General features: G+C 44.3%; 1 protein-coding gene across 1 annotated transcript in view; it reads right to left on the bottom strand.

The window, feature by feature from the left end:
- LOC106837558 (guanylate cyclase 2G-like) overlaps window positions 1-20,795 on the bottom strand; it is a 126,821-nt gene that overhangs the window by 658 nt on the left and 105,368 nt on the right. The window contains 1 exon segment of the mRNA XM_070519210.1: window positions 26-141. The gene's annotated coding sequence lies outside the window, so the exon portion shown is untranslated.

The raw sequence follows: 20,795 nt of genomic DNA, 5'->3' as shown, positions 1-20,795 counted from the left end.
TAAGAATGTACCACAATTTGTTTACCCATTCATCCATTGATGGACGTTTGGACTGTTTCCACATCTTTGCTGTTACAAATAAAGCTGCTATGGACATTCATGTACAAATCTCCACTCCCTTTTTTCCACAAATTCACAGCCCTGTAGCAGAGAAACAAAGCAGGTGAGAGAACTGGCTTTTGAAGAGCTTCTCTCCAGCCAGAAATTAGACTCTCATGGCAGTGGCTGAGGCTGGTATTTGCACAGATTTTCACGATGCATAGAGCACCATCACACATTCCCTCTCATCACAATCCTCCCCACAGCCCTAGGCGTGAGGGAGGTATTATTTTTATTGCCATTTTAAAGATGAGATCATAAAGAATACGAAAGTTTGAGTAACTCGCCAAAAATCACCCAGCCAAGAATTGAAGCCAGAATTAAGTCCTATGTTCTTTCTACTTCAGCTGTGTACACACAAAACAAGTCTTTATTCTTCTCGTACATGCTCAGTCTTGGCTTCTAGGATGTGTAGTTCAAGGAGAAAAAAGAAGAAAGAAGTAAAAAGGAGCTCCATCATTATTTGTGAAGAAAATGGCAATTAGGCCATCTAATAATTGTCATTATCTGGATTTTGAAAATTTGCAGGGAGAAGGCTTAGAAAGATTAAGCATCTTATCTAAAGGCACAGAGCAAGTAAACCAGCCATTGACAACATAAGGGCAGATACGTGATTCCCAAACTCAGACCAGATCAGCTTGCTTTCTTCCTAACCTTTAACTGAGGGCAGCAGAGGTCTTGGTTGTTCAGGTGGGAGGAAAGGAAGCTTTGGAGGGGGCTCTGCAGGTAAGGGTAGGCCAGGGCAAGGAAGATGCCATCCATAGCCAGAGGGTGTGCAAGGGGATTAGGGAATGCGAAAGTCTCAAGATGCAGAGAAAAGATGGCTCTGAAGAGAACAAGGGAAGGAGAGAAAACAGAGAACGTGGGGAGAGTCAGGTCAAAAGGCTGGCCAAGTTCCCAGTTTGTCCCATGGCCAGGAATGTTTCATCCAGACCCTTGAGGTCACTTGATAAACAATACAAACAGATGTTCTGGGTGGAATGGTGTGGGAAAAACATCAACTGGGGATAGCAAGTGTGGTGACAGAGCTAGAGAGTCCACCCAGCTTCTCATCACCTGTCCAGCCCCAACCTAAGAGCACAGCCCTGGTGGAGCACCACCTGAGGGAGAGCCTCCTGGAAGCAGGAAGGCAAAGCTCTCCATGGGGAGGGATGAGGCCAAGCAGGCCAGGTGAGCACAGGTGATGGGCATGGCCACAGCTCACCTCTGAGGTGGAGATTCCAGCACAAAGTGCTTCTCACCTGGGAGTAGGGATCACAGAATGGGCAGCAGGGATGTGGGAGTACTGGAGGTCTGGAACCAGCCAGGCATCTCGTGGTTCCTGGATCTTGACTCATTGCACCAAGATCACGCCATCTTCATTTGGTTCCCATTGGACCCATTACTTGCAAAATCCAGCACATACCAGGCAAATCACTGTGAGAAAGTCAGTTAGCAAAGCTCTCTAAGGGTAGGAAGCCATCCCAAGCTAATTCCAGGCCCCTCAGATCTCTGAGCCATCTACAAGATCCACTTCTGGAAAATGAAAGGGTATCTTTAGGTCTGCTCCCACTTCAGAGCACCAGGGAGTATTGGCCTCAGGATGCAGAACACGGCAAGCACCTATCATAGGTTCAGCTTGATGAAAAGAAACAACATTTATTGGCACCAACCGCAGGCTGGGTCCTGGGTAGATGCTCTCCCTGTCACATTTTCTCTTCGCAAAAACCCTATAGGGTAGAAATATTTATAGCTATTCAGAGAATGAGAGAGTAGAGCTCAGAGAGGTTAACTAACTTGCTTGAGGTCACACAATTAATACGGGATGGAGCAGGGATTTGAGTCTAAGGCCATCTGACTCTAAAACTTGCTATTATTTCATGTTTCTACTCATAACAGAGTGCTTAGATTCATTTTCTCTCTCACAAGCTGCCACTTATTCCCACTGATTTTTCTACCACTCCCCAAATCATCTATGTTGATGATTTTGTTGATGATTTTCCCAAAAATGTCTGCATTGTTGATATATCACATATCTGCATCTGGATCCATATTGATACCTATCTGTGTTAATACATGTCTGAGTACGCATATTCATGTGTATGGCTCCTTGCTTTTAGCTCTGTGTGTTCTGTTGACTTCAGAGAAGGGTACAAGTGGCTTTAGTTTTAATTTCCTCAAGGCTGTGTAAAAGTCTGTCCTTAGACAGTTGGTTGATGGCAGTCTTCCTATGTATGTCAGCTCCTGAGTAGAGAAATCAGCTCCTGTGACCAGAACAATTTCCCTACTGCAGGCATCTTCTGGATACCTGGTCCTGGGATGGATCGTTCATCCCAGAGAAAATCTGTACAAACTTTCATTAATGGAGGTTCCCACTGATGGGTACCATTGATGTCTATGTCATGACCAAACAAAAACCCTCTTTCACTTGGGCTTGATCTCCACTCCCAATGACAGCATACACCACACACACACACACACACACACACACACACACATGCTTGTCAATTGAATGGGGAGACTATCCAATATATCACAAATTCAAAGCATGTTAGGTAACGTAAATGAGAAAAATGTGTTAGGTGTAATTAATAGGGAGTAGTGGGGACAGAGGTCAAATGGAGGGTACATATTCCACCTAAGGACATCTACCACCTCCAGCCAAATATTGGCATGGGAAAATGTAGGCTCAGCATTGTCAGATCTTTTTATCTTCAAGAGAAGCTGGAAATACGGATTTTAATGTGAATCTCCACAATTTTTAAAAATTTGGCAACTTTTCAAAGAAATTAAATACTGCTCAGGTCAAAAGATCGACAGAGATTTGCAAGATAAATTCAGTCCACGTGCTGCCAGGTTTTGCCCCCTAATGTAGACAAAATATGCATTTACATACATGTACTTACTAACTCTTTCACCGTGACCAAAGGTCCTAAATAAGTAGACTGTAAGAGCCAGTCCTGCAAGTGGCTTATGGGATTCTCTCTCTTGTTCCCCTAGTCTAGAGTCATGAAAGTGTGGTCACAGGACCCCTGCATCAGAAGTCTCCAGGTACTTAATAAACACACAGATTTCCAGGCACTACCCTGGAAGCCCTAAGGATAGAACCCAGGAATCTGCATTTTAATGAGATCTGCAAGCTATTCTGAGATGTATGGTAAACAGCTCACTGGTTCCTCCTTAGAAAGAGCTTCTCTCTTGCCCTTCATTCTAAAAATAATTTTCTTGTTGGAACAAGTGAGCTTGAATAAAGTGGATAAAATGTAAGTCTTTTTATGCCTGTTGAATTCCTGCAAATCAAAACAAAGAGAGAAGTATTTATGCAAATACAGAACCAAATGGATCTTTCTGTCACAAAATGGTGACGGTAATAAGCATCAAAAGAAAGAAAGGGCAGATCTGAGCGAGAGAATGTGGAAAATTCATAGTTCTTGTGGCTGTGATATAATAAGAAATATGTATTTGGTCTCTGCCCCCTCACCTAAAACCCTTGGAATCTCTGAAAGGGTAAGCGTCTTTTTGTATGCTGATGAGACGACAGGTGGCTGCATGGGAGCTGGCTGCCCCTGGAACAAACCATGTGATTAGAGGCTTGGAACTTTCAGCCACACACCCCTCCTCCAGAGGTTGAGTCAATTACTAATGGCCAATGATTTAATGAATCACATCTATGTAGTGAAGCATCCATTAAAAACCCTAACTAGAAGGATTTAGAGAGCTTCTGGGTTGCTGAACACATGGAGGTGCTGGGAGGGTGGTACATCCAGAGCAGGTGGAAGCTCCATGCCCCTTCCCCACACCTTGCCCTATGCATCTTTTCCATCTGGCTCTTCCTGACTTGTATCCTTTATAACAAACTGGTAATCTAGTAAGCAAACTGTTTTCCTGAGTTATATGAGCCATTCCAACAAATTATCGAACCCAAGGAGGGGGTCACAGGAACCCCCAATTTATAGCAGGTCAGTCAGACATACCGTAGGCCCAGACTTTTGATTGGGATCTGAAGTGGTGGTATTCTTGTGGGACTGAGCCCTTAACCTGTTGGATCTGATGCTAACTCCAATGTCAGAACCAAATTGACTTGTAGGACACCCAGGTGGTGTTGGAGAATTGGACGGTATGGGGAAAAAAACACACATCTAGTGTCAGAAGTTTTGAGAGTAGAGAGGAAACAGGAGTTTTCTTTTAGTGGCCTTCAAGATCATTTAAGAAGATTCTTACTTGCAAGCACTTTCTATCACTGGCTTAAATAATTATGGAGTTATTTTCTTCTCATATAACAAGGAGTCTGGAGATAACTAATTTCTGCCATTGGATTAGTTATCCAACACCTTTCGGCTCTTCTGTTCTTATTATGATGGATTTCTGTCCTCATATGTGTTGCCTTTATAGTCAAGACAAGCTTGGTTTTGCTGCAGTAACAACCGCAAAATCTCAGAGGTTTAAAAAAAATTCCCATACATGCCACATGTCCATCATATATTGGCAGAGGACCTCTGCTCACTAATAGTTACTCAGAGACCTAGACTGACTGAGGCCACAACTTGCCACATGCTTCCATAGTTGCTGAGGCAGGGGAAAAGAAGCTTGTGAGTGGTGCACAGGTTTTAAAGCTTTTTCCCAGAACAGATACCGGTAGTTCATTTGCCAAAGTAGGTCACATGACCAAGCCTATTTTCAAAGGGAGTGGAAAAACACAATTCTACCATATGTTTCCAAGAAGGACCACTGCCAAATATTTGGCGAATAGCACTAATGATTACCACATTGCCTCATGCTTACAAGATGGCCGCCACCATTTCACGCAGCACGCCCACATTCAAGAAGAATGGGGGAAGAGGGAAAAGGAGTAAATACAGACAGTGCCAGGCTTCTGTCACTTTTATCAACAAAAGCATTCCCAAAGTTGCCCCAGCAGATTTCCACTTACATCGGATTGTCCAGAACTCTCTGACATGACCCCCCCAACCCACCCCACCATGGCTGGAAGGGAAGCTGGGCACAATGAGTGCCCCACTTTCAGGCCTCAGTATGAAGGTTGGCAAGGAAGGGACATGCTGGGTTATGATGTAAGGAAGGCATCTGCCTCACCTCCTATCCCCTTCCCATTGCTCTTAGAATCATTAAATGATCATCTTCAGCAATGGCAGATGATGTGTGGGCATGAAGTGGGGGGTCCTTGGTGGCGTGTGAGTTTCTGCCTCCCCCAGCACCTGCTGCTCTGAGTCACTGCTTACCTGCCAGTTTTCCCTAGAGCCCAGCTTGGATCTAATGCTCATGAACAACCTAAATATTTTCTGCACTGTCTGGGGGCATTCCTAAGGGTCTTTGAACCTGACACTCAGGCTTGAGGTTCCCAAAAATAGAATTTCAACAAGTGAGAGGAGATCAAAAGATTCCGGGACTTCTGCCTAAGCCTAGAACCAGCAAAAGGCAAACACCAGCCCACATTTGGACGGTTCTACCTACTTTCCAAAGTCCTTTCATATTTATCTTCCCTGTGGACAAATCTTCCAGAGCCAGCAACCGTCAACTCCATGTCACAGAAAAGGATTAAAAGTCCAGCAATCTGGCTCGGATGTGGTGCTCTTAACCTGTGCCACAGTTAGCTGTGTGACATTGGGTAAGTCACTCCACCTGTCTCCTCATCTTTAAAATGGAGATGACAAAAGTCTCTGCCGCATAGGGTTACTCCGAGCATTGGCTGCATTAAGATATGCAAATTCTTAAAACAGCACAGCATGTGCTAAACTCACAATCCATGTTGGCAATATATACTCTCAGCCCCAGCGTCCACAGCAGATGCCTGACAAGTCTGTTGCCTGCTGAGCTTCAAGTCCTGACTCCCCTCTTCTCAAGCCAAATCCATCTGGTAGTAGCTGGTCCAAAGAACTCCTTCTGAAAGCTATTTGTTCCCATCAGCAAGTTTGCACTATGATTTTAGCCTTTTCTCATTTCAACGTTGATCAAATGGTCCTGCCTTTAATATGAACTTTCACTGCCCCCTCAGCTGGCCCTTGCACTGGGATCAGGTCCCTGAAACCACAGATTCTGGAGCCAGATGGCCTGTCTTCAAATCCCAGTTCTGCCACTTACCAGCTGTGTGCCCATGGCCACATTACTTTACCTCTTTGTGCCTCAGTGTTCTCGTCTGTAAAGTGGGGACAATAATGGTGCTCATAAAGTCATTGTGAGGATTAAATGAGTTAAGATATGTAGAGCTCTTAGAACAGCTCCTGGTATATATTAAGTACTATAGTAGTATTATCGTGGCTTTTTTTTACTACAGAATTTAAAAAATTTTAATTGTGGTAAAATACACATAATATTCACCATCGCCACCATTCTTAAGTGTACAGTTCAGTGCATTATGTACATTCACATTTTTGTGCAACCGTCACCCCCATCCACCACAGAACATTTTTCATCTTGCAAAACTGAAACTCTGTGCCCATTAAACAGCAACTCCTCATTCCCCCTCTCCCCAGCCGCTGGCAATCATTCTACTTTCTGTCACTATGAGTTTGACTGCTCTAGGTACATCATATAAGTGGAATCATCCAGTATTTATCCTTTTGTAAGTGGCTTATTTCACTTAGCATAATGTCCTCAAGGTTCATTCACGTTGTAGCACGTGTCAGAGTTTCCTTCCTTTTTAAGGCTGAACAATGTTGCATGTATATACCATATTTTGTTTATCCATTCATCCATCCGTAGACATCTGGGTTGCTTCCACCTTTTGCTATTGTGAATAATGCTGATACGAACATGGGTGCATAAACATCTTTTTGAGTCCCTGATTTCAATTCTTTGGGGTCTATACAAAGTAGCCGAATCGCTGGATCATACGATAATTCTATTTTTAGTTTTTTGAGGAACTGCCACACTGCTTTCTACAGCAGTTGCACCATTTTACATTCCTATCAACAGTGTACAAGGGTCCTAATTTCTCTACATTCTCACCAATACTTGTTATTTTCTGTTCTTGTTTTTGTTGTTTTTGTTTTTTTGACAGTAGCCATTCTAACAGGTGAGAGATGGTATCTCATCGTGGTTTGATTTGCATTTCCCTAATGATTTATGATGTTGGACATCCTTTCATATGCATATTGGCCGTTTGTATATCTTCTTTGGAGAAATGTCTATTCAAGTCCTTTGCCTGGTTCTGAATTGGGTTGTTTGTTTTTTTGCTGTTGAGTTTTCATCATGATTCTTAAGCACTGACCCCAGTGATCCATATTATTTGGAGCCTGGTAACATTCAGAGAATGAAAATTGCTCATTTTCCAAATGTCTTACAAAGAAAAAACCAACTTCTTCAAGTTATAGACAGAAAGTGAAAGGAAAGGCCAATCTATTGAACTCAAATGCCTTTTCTTCTTTGTGCTCTTATAAATCCTGAGAAACCGGAGAATTAGCATGAAATAGTGTCTGGCCATCAGAAATGAAAACGTTCCCTGATGGTAAATAGATGTCCAGGGAATTTTATATGAATGGCTAATACTCTGAGGGAATTAACACAGATCTCTGCATATGAGATCATTAGCAATAATATGAGCTGATGAGAGAAAATTCAACTCAAAAGGCCAATAATTGGAACTTATAAAAGCCCCCACCACCTCCAAAACAAAAGTATATAAAAGGATGCAAGACTTGTGTGTGTGAGACAGATTTTGTGTGTTTGTGTGATGCTTATGCACAGATATGTGTAAGAAAAAAGGAATATATGTGCGAACGTTAAAAAAATTTAGGTAAGAGTAATTTAGTTCTAGTCAAAAGAAGAATAATTGGGCCATTCAAGAATTGGGAGTCTGTTTAGTCCTTTGTTACCTAGGCTATTTATTTAAATAATGTTTCTGCCTTGATATAGGTCCTGACCATATGAAAATGTTACTGCGTTTCATGGCAGAAAACCAAGTTCACCAAATATCATTTCTCATGCAAAGTGTTCTGTGAAAGCAGAAAACACACGCAACTAATACATTTCTTAGTTTTTCTAATTAGACTGAAAAGTCTGGGGCAGAAATCCTGCTTTGGGGTTCTTTTATTTTCCTCCACATTCTCTAGCAGATATCGTGTGCATTATACTATTAACACAACCGTGGCCAGCTACTGGGCTAAGCACTTTATATAAATGTAGTTAATAACCCTGCAGAATAGATATCATTATGCCCATTTTATAGACAGGAAAATTGAGGCTCACAAAGTTGAAACTTTGTGTGATAGTAGTCTGATAGTAGTATTGTGGATGTGTTTTAAAAGAAAAACGACATCCCTATCTTTCAGAGATACATACTAAAACATTCACTAGTATATTTATTTATTTATTTTTATTTTATTTATTTTTTAAAGATTGGCACCTGAGCTAACAACTGTTGCCAATCTTTTTTTTTTTAATTGCTTTTTCTCCCCAAATCCTCCCAGGACATAGTTGCATATTTTTTTTAGTTGTGGCTCCTTCTAGTTGTGGCGTGTGCGACGCCGCCTCAACGTGGCCTGATGAGCGGTACCATGTCCGCGCCCGGGATCCAAAGCTGTGAAATCCTGGGCCGCCAAAGCGGAGCGCGAGAGCTTAACCACTCGGCCACAGGGCTGGCCCTCACTAGTGTATTTAAATGATGTTGGGGATTTGCTCCAAAATAATACAAGAAGGGGGAAGTGGATGAGGCTAAAGATAAAACAAAATTTACTGTGAGCTGATCATCACTGAAGCTGGGTGATGAGTATATTCATGGTCCATTATATGATTTGTTATTCTACTTTTTCAATATATAATTTTTTCTGTTTTTTCATAATGAATGGAAGTAAAAAGCTTCCTTCCTACTCTTGCATCACGCATTACAGAACTTAACAAATATGTAGTAGCTAAATGGATGGCTTTACCCATTGTTGGTGCGTCACCGTGAATAGCAGGATTGCACTCGTTAGTAATCCCACACAAACCCACACATACTTCAACAGATTTGTTTTTTAATGACTCATCAGTCTACGAGGCTCCTCAATATCGTAAGCTTGTTTACAGCCAGGGACCCACATAATCACTGTACTTGGCTTGCAGCCTTTTTCTTGGTAGGTCCTCAGTGAATGCCAGGTGGGCGGAGGCAACAGGTGGGCGTGGGGAGGGCTGAGATGACGCAGAACCCTCAGCACACACGCCTGTCACAATGCCTAATGGGAACATCCCAAGCTTTCCTCCGGGGATCCCTCTTTGAACCACCAGCCCACATTGTTCCCAGCAATCTCAGACTGCTCTATCACTCTCTTTTTATTATTGCCTTTGCCATTATTTAATGCACATCCTTGTCCAGGTGTGCATGTTTGGTCTTCCCAGGTAGATCATGAGTTCCCTGGGGATGGGAACAATGTTCCTCAGATCTCTGTAGCCTCCAGGCCTACCACAGAACCCAGCACAGAGTGGCAGGCAAATAACGCATGTTGTGGCAGCCATAGAGATACACTGCTCAGCTTCCCCTTCAGGAGAACCTGCTGCAGGAGCATAGCTGACTGACGGCCTCTAAGTGCTGCCCCTTTGGACTGACCACACATTCTCTCCAAGGCCACACTTCCTCCAGGCTACTGCTGGTCAATGGCTGAGCACAATGAGGGCACTAGAACCAGTCCTTTCCTGTCCCCTGTGGCATCCTCCATCAGCCCAGCAGAGATATGCTCAGAGCTGTACTGTGGTCTGAGGCTCTTCTTACCCAATCCTTCCTTTCCTCTCTCCTTGCACAGGGCTCAGACTTGCATCATGGCCCAAGGCCTGCCTGCTTCTGCTCCCTCCCCTTTTATCTTTCAAAAGTATTTCCCCCAATAAATCTTTTGCATGTCTACTCCTATTCTAGCACTTGCTTCTCAGCGGACCCAAACTGTTGAGCAGTTGAAGTGCCTGAACTCCAGTAATAACCTGAGACTTCCATGCTCCCTTTCTTGCAGATGAAAAAAATTCTATTGAGCTTCCAGAGTACATTTGAAGACTTGGTGTGGAATTCTTATCCTAGAATCAGTTAAATAAATTCTGCCCCAAACTAGGACATTCTATTCTATACTGAAGCCACAAGTTGCAGTGGAATGAACCAGGGCCCCTGAGGGACATAGACTGTTATACATGGCATTGTGACCTTGAGCGAAGCACTTTTGCTCATGGTGTCTTGTTTTCATTTTTCTTAAAATGAGGCTAATAAGGTCTTCTTTATGTTGAAGTAAATTTCTAGATCCAAGATGGAGACACTCCAGCCCTGGATGCACATCAGCAAATTGAATCTTAGATGATGTTCATCTGCCTATAAATGCTCCGCTTGACCAGAAACGCAGTCTATACACTCAGCCAAGCCCCAAGCGCCAAGCCAGCTCTGGGCTCCATATGGACTCCTTTGTTCTGTATTCATTTTCTACTTGCTGGTTCCTTGTTCTTTATCCTATAAAAGCTCCCTGTCTTCCACCCATTTTGCAGCTCTCTGGACCCGTGGGAACAGAGACCATCTGCTTCATAAAGTATTAAATAGTTTGTTTATATTGTCTAAATTGTCTTCTTCAATCATTTTTACACTTAGCTTTCTTCATGGAGATGTTAAATGTATAAATTTTTTTAAAAAAAAATGTGTCTTAAAGTGCCCTAAGACAAAGTTGGCAAACTTTTTCCGTAAAAAGCCAAAAAGTAAATATTCTAGGCTTTTTCGGCCATAGGGTCTCTGTCACAACTACTCAACTCCCATGTGGCACAACAGCTGCCAGAGATGGTGTGTAAAAGGAATGTGACTCTGTTTCAGCAAAACCTTATTTAAATAAATACTAGTAGTGAACTGGCTTAGGACTATACTTTGCTGACCGTTGCCCTAGAGTCATGGAATCTTATGATTGGAAAAGACAATAAACGTCACGAGGTTTATGGTACCAAGACGCTTCCTGCTACATTCTTGATAGCACTGCCTAATCAGTCAGGAAGCACCTTCCTGCAGAGCTCAGAAGTAGCCTCAGAATCCTTCTTAATACAGGGCTGCAGATCAAGCTGGGCTGGCATGTGTAATGGTATCTGTCATTTTCCCCTGATCTTGTTCAGTTCCCACAACTCCCAAATGAGAAAATGGAGGCCAGTTATTCAGTAACAATAAATATAAAAGTATTTTAAAAACGTGTAAAGCACTTCTTCAATGCAAAATGCACTGATCTGGAGCTAAAAACCAGCCATTTAAAACAAAATTTAGATAACAATAATAAATTAAATCATTGCATACAAACTGATCATGCTTATTTTCTGCAGCAGGAACAATCGGGTCGAGATTTTCTGTTGCCCAATTTGCATATCCCGGAAGGTATGGACTCATCCTTTTAGTTCGTGCAGATCAGTGTCTGCTGTTTTCCGCTGGCAGAAAACTCCCTGGCCCTGGGTTGGAGCCCAGGAGATAAGGTCTGTATCTTTCCTCTGCAGGACCACACAGGTGCCTGGACAAGGCTGCAAGCTGTCTTAGGTTCCCTCCAAGCAAGGGTCTGTTCAAAGCAGAGCCCACACGGGCCACAGTGCTCCTCTGGCTGGCCTCTTCTCAAAGCTGTTTCGTCACCTCATTTTGGGAAGGCAAACCTTGACATTTCTGTTCTTCTCTCAACTTGCTCATCCGAAAGATCAAAGCCTTCTATAAAATATGCAGCTACTCAGGGTCTGTGATGTTGTGATTTATAGTAAGAAATATATATATTTGGCCTTTGTCCCCATTTCTGGCACAGAGCTAAAACCTTTGGAATTTCCTAAATAATGAGAGCCGTAAAGGTGTCTTGTAATTCATAAAAAGCCTCTTTCAACCACACTGGAGTTTATATTAATGAGGTGATTTGGGGAAAGCCTGTAAGGATGGGGGCTGGTTGCCAGGGGAACCAACCCAGATCACAGTTTGGAACTTTCAGCTCCACCCTTTGAGCGCTGGGAAGAGGTGAGGGGATGGAGGCTTCAGTTCAATCACCAATGGCCAATGATTTAATCAACCATGCCCATGTAATGAAGCCTCCATAAAAACCCGAAAGGACTGGGTTGGAAGAGCTTTCCAGGTTGGTGAACACATCGAGGTGCCGGGAGAGTGGTGTGCCCAGAGAGGGCATGGAAACTACACGCACCTTCCCACCAGCAAATGGGAACCTCCAATTTACAGCCAGTTAGTCAGAAGCAGAGACGACAACCTGGATTTGGGATTGGCATCTGAAGCGGGGGAGCAGTCTTGTGGGACTGAGCCCTTAACCTGTGGGATCTGACGCTAACTCCAGGTAGAGAGGGTGAGAATTGTTATACTGTAGGACACCCAGCTGGTGTCACAGAATTGCTAAATGTGTAGAACATCCACACGTCTGGTGTCAGACGTGAAGTCATGCTGCAGTAGAGTATGGAGAGCAGAGGAGACACACGGGAGTGTGGTTTGTCCTTTACAGGACTGACAGCTTATATCCCTGCCCCTAAGAAGCCAAGGTCCCTTACAAATATTAAATAGGTGACTCTTTGCCATTTGAGATCAACCGCTCCTTTTGGAATCTGATGATAGCCATGGACCTTCTCCACAGGAAAGGCTCGTGCACTATGGTCACTCCAAGTTTTCCAGCCTCCAGAATCACCTCTTTATTTACATCTAAACAACAATAATTCCAGACTAATTGATAAAATAATCATATCTGCAAAATGTAAATAGCCATCTGTATCATTAAGCAGAACATTTAACATCTCAGTTAGGAGGACTTTGCCTGTATGTGGACTTCCTAGTGATCCCACGTGGGTGCCAACCTTGCAGCTACCTGACAAGGAAGTCTCCCAGAGATCTGGCCCAGAACAGGTGGATGCTGCCTGGAACAGATTTCAGCTTCCAGTCTAGAGCGCAGAATGCATTGCATCTTCACAACATGGCGCTATCCAGGTTCCCCCACTACACACAGGCAAAAATTTGTCTACAATTTCAGAATTCCGGAGAGCTTGGCATTGGGTAAGTCCCTCTGTAACCTGCCTGAGGGCCACTGGCTCCTAGAGAAAAGACTCCTGAGGGTGGGGACTGCTTCATTGAGTCCTGGAGAACTGGGGCCTGAGGTTCAAAGCCTCAGGACCCTGAGCCACCCGGCCCAGGGATCACTGCCACACCTTTTCACTCCACAGTTCCACTCTCCCAGCTGTGCCAGTGAATCAGCATAATTTCACTACTAGGATGTCTATGTAGGGGAAGTGAAGGAAAAAGAACATTCTAGGGAGCAATGGGTTGGGGTGGGAGCATCCTGAGTAGGATCCCCTGGTACCGTGATCTCTTACAAAACAGAACACGGTTCCCTTTTCATAAGTGAAGCCCCTCTGACCTCTGCATGTAGAATGGCAGCTCCCTCCCCACCTAGAAGAATGCCCAGCCCAATAAACACTTGTTAAATACATTTAATGAATAAATAAAGAAATCACAAGTAGCCATATTTTTGGAGCCTGGCTCAGGCTCCACCTCCTCTGGGAGCCTCCTCTGACTGCTCTGGGGATCTCACCATTTTTCATGTGGTGCTCACTCATGGTTTTCAACAAGTTCATACTGATCACCTACTATGTGCCAGATCCCATTCTAGGCCCTGGAATTACGGAGGAGACTAAGGAAAGTCCTCGCCTTCAAATCGCTCACAGTGTAGTTTAACACATACAAAGCATCCAGGTTTGGTTTCCAATTGCGTCCTGGTGGTCCTTTTTTCTGCCCAAGGAGCAAGGGCATACCAAAGAAGGGAGGAGGCTGCCATCACCTGAGCACCCAGTGCATTCCCTGCTGTGTGATATGTGCTCTTCTGTAACCAGGTGAGGCTTGCCCCTCAAAGAAGGGTCATCAATGGGAAGAGGATGAGAGGGGGCAGAGAAGGGACTTGCAGAGAATGGGAGTCAGAACCCAGAGGTGGAAGGAGAGTGGGGAGCTGTTTCCCATTGGAAATATAAAAGAAGGCTCAGAAGAGACATGGGGAAGGATACACCAGGTCTGATGTAAAAAAGTCAGATGCCCCCTGAACCGGCGTGACCTCGGCACACCACTCTCCCTTTCTTGGGCATTTCCATAGCAGAAAAGGTAATTGGTGGCTTAAATGACTTCCAAATCTTTTTGTGTGCAAACATCTGTGATCCTTTCTAACCCACACAGCATCTTCCTCTTTCACTTCCTGAGGACCCTCTTCTGATGCCTCTGTATAGAAAACGACTTCTGGTGTTTCCACAAATGTGGTCTTCTCACAAAAAAGGGTCCATTAAACCTGAACTTTTACTTCTTAAGGAAAATTACTTTGGGAGATGAAGGGCCACAGCAGAACTCAGTGGTTTCTCTGCTCTATTCTTTCCAACAAACCCTAGAGCCCCATCTCCTGCTCCACCCTCCCCTCTGGCCTCTCCCCAACCTGGAACCCCGCCATTGGCTGTTCTGATCCTTCTCTTGCTCAAGTGACTCACCTGATTGGCTGTGGGGTCAAAATCCAATTGGCTCCTGCAGTCACCAAGGGGCCTTGGCTTTTGGCCCTCTGGCCACGCACAGACAGAAGCCAACAAGACTATCCTCTCAAGTGACTTCTTCCTCATCATGCTTGTCCCCATGGCTGAAGGAGATGGATTGAGCTAGTCAAACGATGACATGAGCTGAAGCTCCTCATTGAGCAACTGGCTGCTCAAGTGGATAGGCAGAGGTCAAGGTTCTCGCCCCACCACCCCCAACCATTGCACAGTTACACATAAAGGACAACTGCATGAAAAGCACCTGGTGGCTCTGGAACCACAAACAGTTTGGATCAATTCGTTCAAAGGCTCCTTGGACAGCCACACTGCCCTATTCTCTCTTTGCTTCCTGGCCATTGGGCTCCCTGCTGACGCCACTGCCTGCTCAGACAGGCAAGAACACAAGCCCCTCAATTACAAGGGTCAGGGATGCAATGAGCATAGTTCAACTAGTTGACCATGTCCCATTTGCAATCACAATGCTACAACATAAGCAGAATCATAGCTTCCTCACTAATCATTTCCCAATCTTTCCAAACACAACCTTTCTTTCAAAAGAGCAATATTACCACAGGACCGAGATATGTTGCTATAGCAATAATTAAATGATTGATGATAGGCAGCTAAAAATATTCTTTGAATGAAAGTAAGACAGTTTCATTTTGACAACTCGGCTTAGCATTTTAAAAAACAAACATCATTTTGTGTTTGTGGGTTCTGTAAACATAGCCAAATCAGTAGCCTCAGAAATCCTTATACCTTCTGTAAGTAAGAAATCAGAGAGTTAAAATCAGACAATGAAACCACTAATATTTATTATCTACCATCCACAAAGCTCTGTGCTATGCGTTGACACACAGAAGTACAAAGCTCAGCCCTTGCCTTGGGGATGGAGAGTTTGCTGATTTGAGGACAGAAAAGCTATAAACCTACATAAAAATAATTGAGTGAAAATAGCCAGATATTATGAACTCTCACTGAAATGAACATCTGCAACAGGTACATTGCTGGGTTCAACACATTATTATGAACATGGCCCCACCAAGTTCTGATATGAGAGTTGGTAATTGTACATGGAGCATGGAGCGATAAAGGACAGACATAAGTAATGCTGGATTTTATATGCATCTCAAATTAGTTGGGAGAGAATTCAGCTGCAAGTGACAGAAAACTCACAAATAGTGGTTTAAACAAGTGTGGGACTTATTTTCTCACTCAACAAGAATTCCAAAGGTAGTCAGCTCAGAGCTGGAGAAGTCATCGGGAAAAGCCTCAACAGTTTCTACTACTCTTCTGCTATATTGTCCTATGTTTGTGGATTTTTGTCCTCCTGTTTTCGAAATAGCTGTCACACTCCAGGCATCATGTCCATGTTACAAGAAGAAAAAAGAGGGAAGTTTAAGCAGCAAAAGTCTTCTCTTTTAAAGTTATTGTCTTTTTATTTGGGAAGAGAAGCCTTCTTCAGATAACTGCCTTCATCTCATTGACCAGAACAGATTACATGGCCACCCCCAGCTGCAAGGGAAGCTGGGTATTTTTCACTTTCCAGGTTCCATAGTAGAGAAAGCAAGGGAGAAGGTGATTTAAATAGGTTTCACTAGGGGCCGGCCCAGGGGCGCGGCGGTTAAGTACACATGTTCCCCTTCAGCGGCCTGGGGGTTCACTCATTCCTATCCCAGGGGCAGACATGGCACAGCTTGGCAAGCCACGCTGTGGCAGGCATCCCACATATAAAATAGAGGAAGATGGGCATGGATGTTAGCTCAGGGCCAGTCTTCCTCAGCAAAAAGAGGAGGATTGGTGGCAGATGTTAGCTCAGGGCTAATCTTCCTCAAAAGAAAAAATAGGTTTCACTGGACCAATAGCATCTGCCTTATGCTTGGCACATAATAATCATGTAATGTATGAAATGTGCTGATTTTAAATAGTCATATCATAAGAGATTCTTTCCCTGGCCTCACTGAATGTACAACATGGCCCTATTTTTCTCTTTTTAAGAATAGTCTTTCAAACATAATTATGTTTTTAAGAATATGTTTTTAAAGAATAGTTAAGTACACATTTTATAATGATTATCTCTGAATGGTGAAATTACAGATATTTTTTATTTATTTCTGTGCTATCTGGGTTGTTTATTTTATTTTTTAGTTTTCTATAACAAAAGTATTATTTTGTAATAAGAAAACAAAAAAATTTTCTTAAATAAGAATGTTCATGATTATTTATGATATAGCATCAAATAAAAAAGCAGTATATATGACATTTTCCCAACTTCCATAAATATGCATGAGAGAAGCAAATAATATATATATGAGAGAAGAAAATGTCTGGAGAGTTGCCTCTGAGTACTGGGAATAGAGGTCGTTTTAATTTTCTTCCTTCTGCTTTTTGTATTTTCCAAATTGATTAGAAACAACCAGCCATCACAGGTTAAGCAGGTCTCCGCCTGGACCTGGAGGGAAGGGGGCCTTGGAGGATTAGCTGAACAACAGGCTTTGAAAATGAAAATTGCAGCAAAAAAAAGCATTCTCCTGAGGAACAGGCCTTGTTTGTTAAGACCAAAAAGGATACAGAAAAATACTTCCCTCTCCCTGTTTCCTTTCTCCAAAAGCACTTTCTGCTGAGAAACATTAAACCCCTTAACATTCTTCAGGGGCTTCTCAAGTCCGAGGCTCAGAGCCCCACAGAGGGGTATTTGTTCCTTTCTGGTGAGTCAGCTGTGAACTGTGACTCATTGTTTTCCGGCAAAGGCGGCCACCGGAAAGGGTCCTTTCACCGGCTGCTTCTTCGCAGGAGGCTGGAGAAGCTGGGAGCAGAAAGATGGCTGGGGGGCTCCTTTGCTTTTAAGGTGACCCAGTCTTGATACAACCCTGCAGCCATCTCCTTTCTCCGGTTTTATGTTTCTTTCCAGTAAACACTCAGCTTTCTCCCAGAAAGCAAGAGGCCATCTATAATGCTCCCGAATTTGCAGAGCCAGAGGGCGTAACCCTGAAGGCCTGGGAAATTAATCTGGCAAAATGGTCCACCTGCTGGACCAACCTCAGAGATTCAGCCGGTTCTGTAGGCCTTCTTTCCTTCATTCGTTCACTCACTTATCCATTCATTCAGCAACAGTGCCTGGCCTAGGCATACACTGAGAATAAGACAGACTGAAAGTGGCCTTCAGGGAGCTTATATTTGGGGCACATGTGGGTGGGGGAGACAGAGAATAAGAAAAAAAGGAAACACAGCAATAAATAATTTCAGAAAGTGGGAACATGCTATAAAGAATATAAAGCAGAATATGGTTCTAAGGGTCACAAAGGAGCAGGGTGGATAGTCAGGAAAGGGTCTTTCAGGAGGTGGCATTTGAATTGAGACTTGAATGGTGGGAAGGCGCAAGCCATGAGAAGCTCAAGCGTGGTGTAGGTAGGCACCAGCAGGAGATGACAACAGAGCCCAAGAAGCATGGGGTCCTGGAGGCTGCGGGGAAGAGAATAAGTGGTATCTACAGAGTCCTAGGGAGCCAGAGCAGAGGGTTGCAAGCAGCCATCCAGCCATTGGCAACTGTTTTCCAGCCCTGCTTGATGGGAACATAGAAGATTAGATTAAAAGCTTCCTGTTTTCTAGGAGAGTCCAGTCTAGGCCAAGAGACAGAAACAATACCTAAAGCAATTATTGAAGAAATCAGGGCTAAGTTGTGTACCTCTGATTTTACCCAAAGTCATTTGGAGAAGGCAAGATCAGTGTGGACAGGGCAGTCAGAGGCTTTCACGGGGGAGGAGCACACTAGACCCAGGAGAGGGGAAGGATCACGTGGGAACAGCGCTTTCGCTGCATACACCCACTCCTTCCATTGTAAACACCTTTAACCAATCACAGCTCGCTTTCCCACCACCTTGGTCTCAAAAACATTCTCAAACTAACATTCCAGGCAGATGCTTCCAGTCAATCAGGGTGAGCACAGGAGGAGAAATCTCAGCCTAAGCCAGAGACAGTGGGTCAGCGAACCCAGGGGGAGAAAGTGCCTCGCTAATAGAGAAGCCCAAAGATCAGGTAGGAATTACCCAAGAGAAGATGGCAAAGATGGTGGCTCCAGCCAGAAGAGCAGCATGTACAAAGGGCTGGAGGTGGAAAAAGGTGGGCTGAGTGATTCCATGTGGCCAGGGTTAGAAGGGGCAGGAGCAAAAGTGGCTGGGGAGGTGATCACAGATGGCGGTGGGGGCCAAGGGAAGAGTTTGGGCTTTATGGGAAGCAGTGGAGAAGTCTGGAAAGACTTTAGCAGGGGAGGGAGAGATCCTATTCTAGCCCCAAACATCACTCTAGCTGCTCTGCAAACCAGGGAGGACACAGGATGGGAGGATGTTGCAGGAAGCTGGACTAGGGTGGTGTCCAGGGGAATGGAGACAAGTGGGTGACTTGGAGGCAATTTAGGACGTGGAATTGCTCAGAACTGGTGATTAGATGTAAAGGTAGAGAAGAGGGTCAAGGATGGAGTCCTGCTTCCTCACATGAGTTCCCAGATCCCCCCACTGATAAGGGAGGAATGAAAACTGACAAGCCCAACTGAGCTGTCTGTTCAGATCTGAAATACCCGCAGGAAGCCATCTGTGCCTGAAGCTTTGCGAAAAGATGCCCATATCTTTACTGAGAACTTGACACACGAGACATTCAGCTGTTTCTCACTTCTGCTTTAGGTCTCAGGCAAATTGTACACAAAGGCCTTCACGTCCAGGGCATCTCATTTGCAATGACACTGAGAAGTGGCCCAATTTTTGAAAACCACTTGATATTTTAATTTGCTAGTGTCCCATCTTTGCATAGGGTAATCCAAAGGCTCAGAGAGGCTGGGGATGTTATTCAAGGTCACACAGTAAGTTGGAGATGAGTGGAGAGTTAGAACCAAATATCCCTAATTTATTAGACCTCACTTGCTGCTCAGTCCCTGAACAGATGGAGCATCTTAAGTTATGCCACTGCCCCCTTAGCATATTTGAGCAACAGCATCAAGTGTACAAGAAAATGACATAGCCCTCACTCTCTAAGTGTCAGGTCAGCACCTCTGGTCAACCTCCTTCCACGTTATAAATAAAACCTGAGGTTTGGCCCAGAGTGACAGACGGGTGGGATCCATGATATCTATGTGCATCCCAGTTTCTCCCAACTCTACTTCTCCCTTCCTTGAGTAGCATTTAACATCTAAAGGAAGGTGGAGTGGGGCGTGTTCAGAGTCTGAAACATGACATTTGAATGGCACCTCACTCCTGTGACAGAGCTCCAAGGTGAGGTAGCACTTCTCAATCTCAACTCTCAAAATGGTTCCCCTCGGCAGGCTCCTGAGCACCTACTGCGTGCAGGCACTGCCATCAGCACCACACACTTGTTCTCTATATGCAGTTCTGTTCAGGCCTCTGATAAGCACTTTATGCAGAACAGGAAAAAAAAAGATTTTTTAAATTTGGCCTTCTCCTGAACTCTAGGCCCTTTTTGGCTGACCTCCTCGTGTGGGGCATGCAAATTCAAAGGAGCTGAACTGCTGTGCAAAACTAAGTGATGAGACATCTGGAGATCTGGGGGTGGAAAGGAGGTGCAGGGGAGGGGAAACTGGAGTCAGAGAGGCTGGGAAGGCCCGAGCTGGGAAATCCCCACTGGGTCTGGGCCCAGAAGACAGACAGTGAATATGACGAGCTGGACAATATAGGCTCCCCACATCCCCCCACCTTCATTCATTCATTCATTCATTCACTTATTCAACAAATACTTACAAAACACCTTCTAAAGTGTCCTGGGTCCTGAGACTATAGTAGCAAACATCAAAATCTGTTCTCATGTAGCTGATATTGTGGTGGGGGAGACAGACGATTAGGAAGGACATCAAATACTAGGGGGTGATACATGCTGGGAGAAAACCTAAGTCAGGGAAGGAGACATTGGAGTGGTGCTGTGTGAGAGGGGACTGGAGGGGTGTGGGGGGCCAGGGAAGGCTCCAGGGAAGAGGTGAGTTTTCATCAAAACCTAAAGGAAATGAGGGAGCCAGCCCTGCAGATACCTGGAAGAAGAGCATTCCAGGCAGAGAAACAGAAAATGAAAAGATCCTGGAATGGGAACATGCTTGGAGCCTTAGAGAGACATCGAGTCGGCCGTGAGGCTGGAGTCCAGTGCGCTGGGGCTGAGAGGAGGAGGAGGGGCAGAGTGGTGATGCTCCAAAGCACAAAACTGCTCAGTTTTCTTGTATTGAGGTTGGAACCAGCTCAACCCATGGGGACAAGAGGGCCAGT

The sequence above is a fragment of the Equus asinus genome, chromosome 2 (assembly GCF_041296235.1).
Source record: "Equus asinus isolate D_3611 breed Donkey chromosome 2, EquAss-T2T_v2, whole genome shotgun sequence".
Lineage (NCBI taxonomy): Eukaryota > Metazoa > Chordata > Mammalia > Perissodactyla > Equidae > Equus > Equus asinus.
The sequence above is the reverse complement of the archived record's forward strand: the minus strand, read 5'-3'. Positions and strand labels throughout refer to the sequence as shown.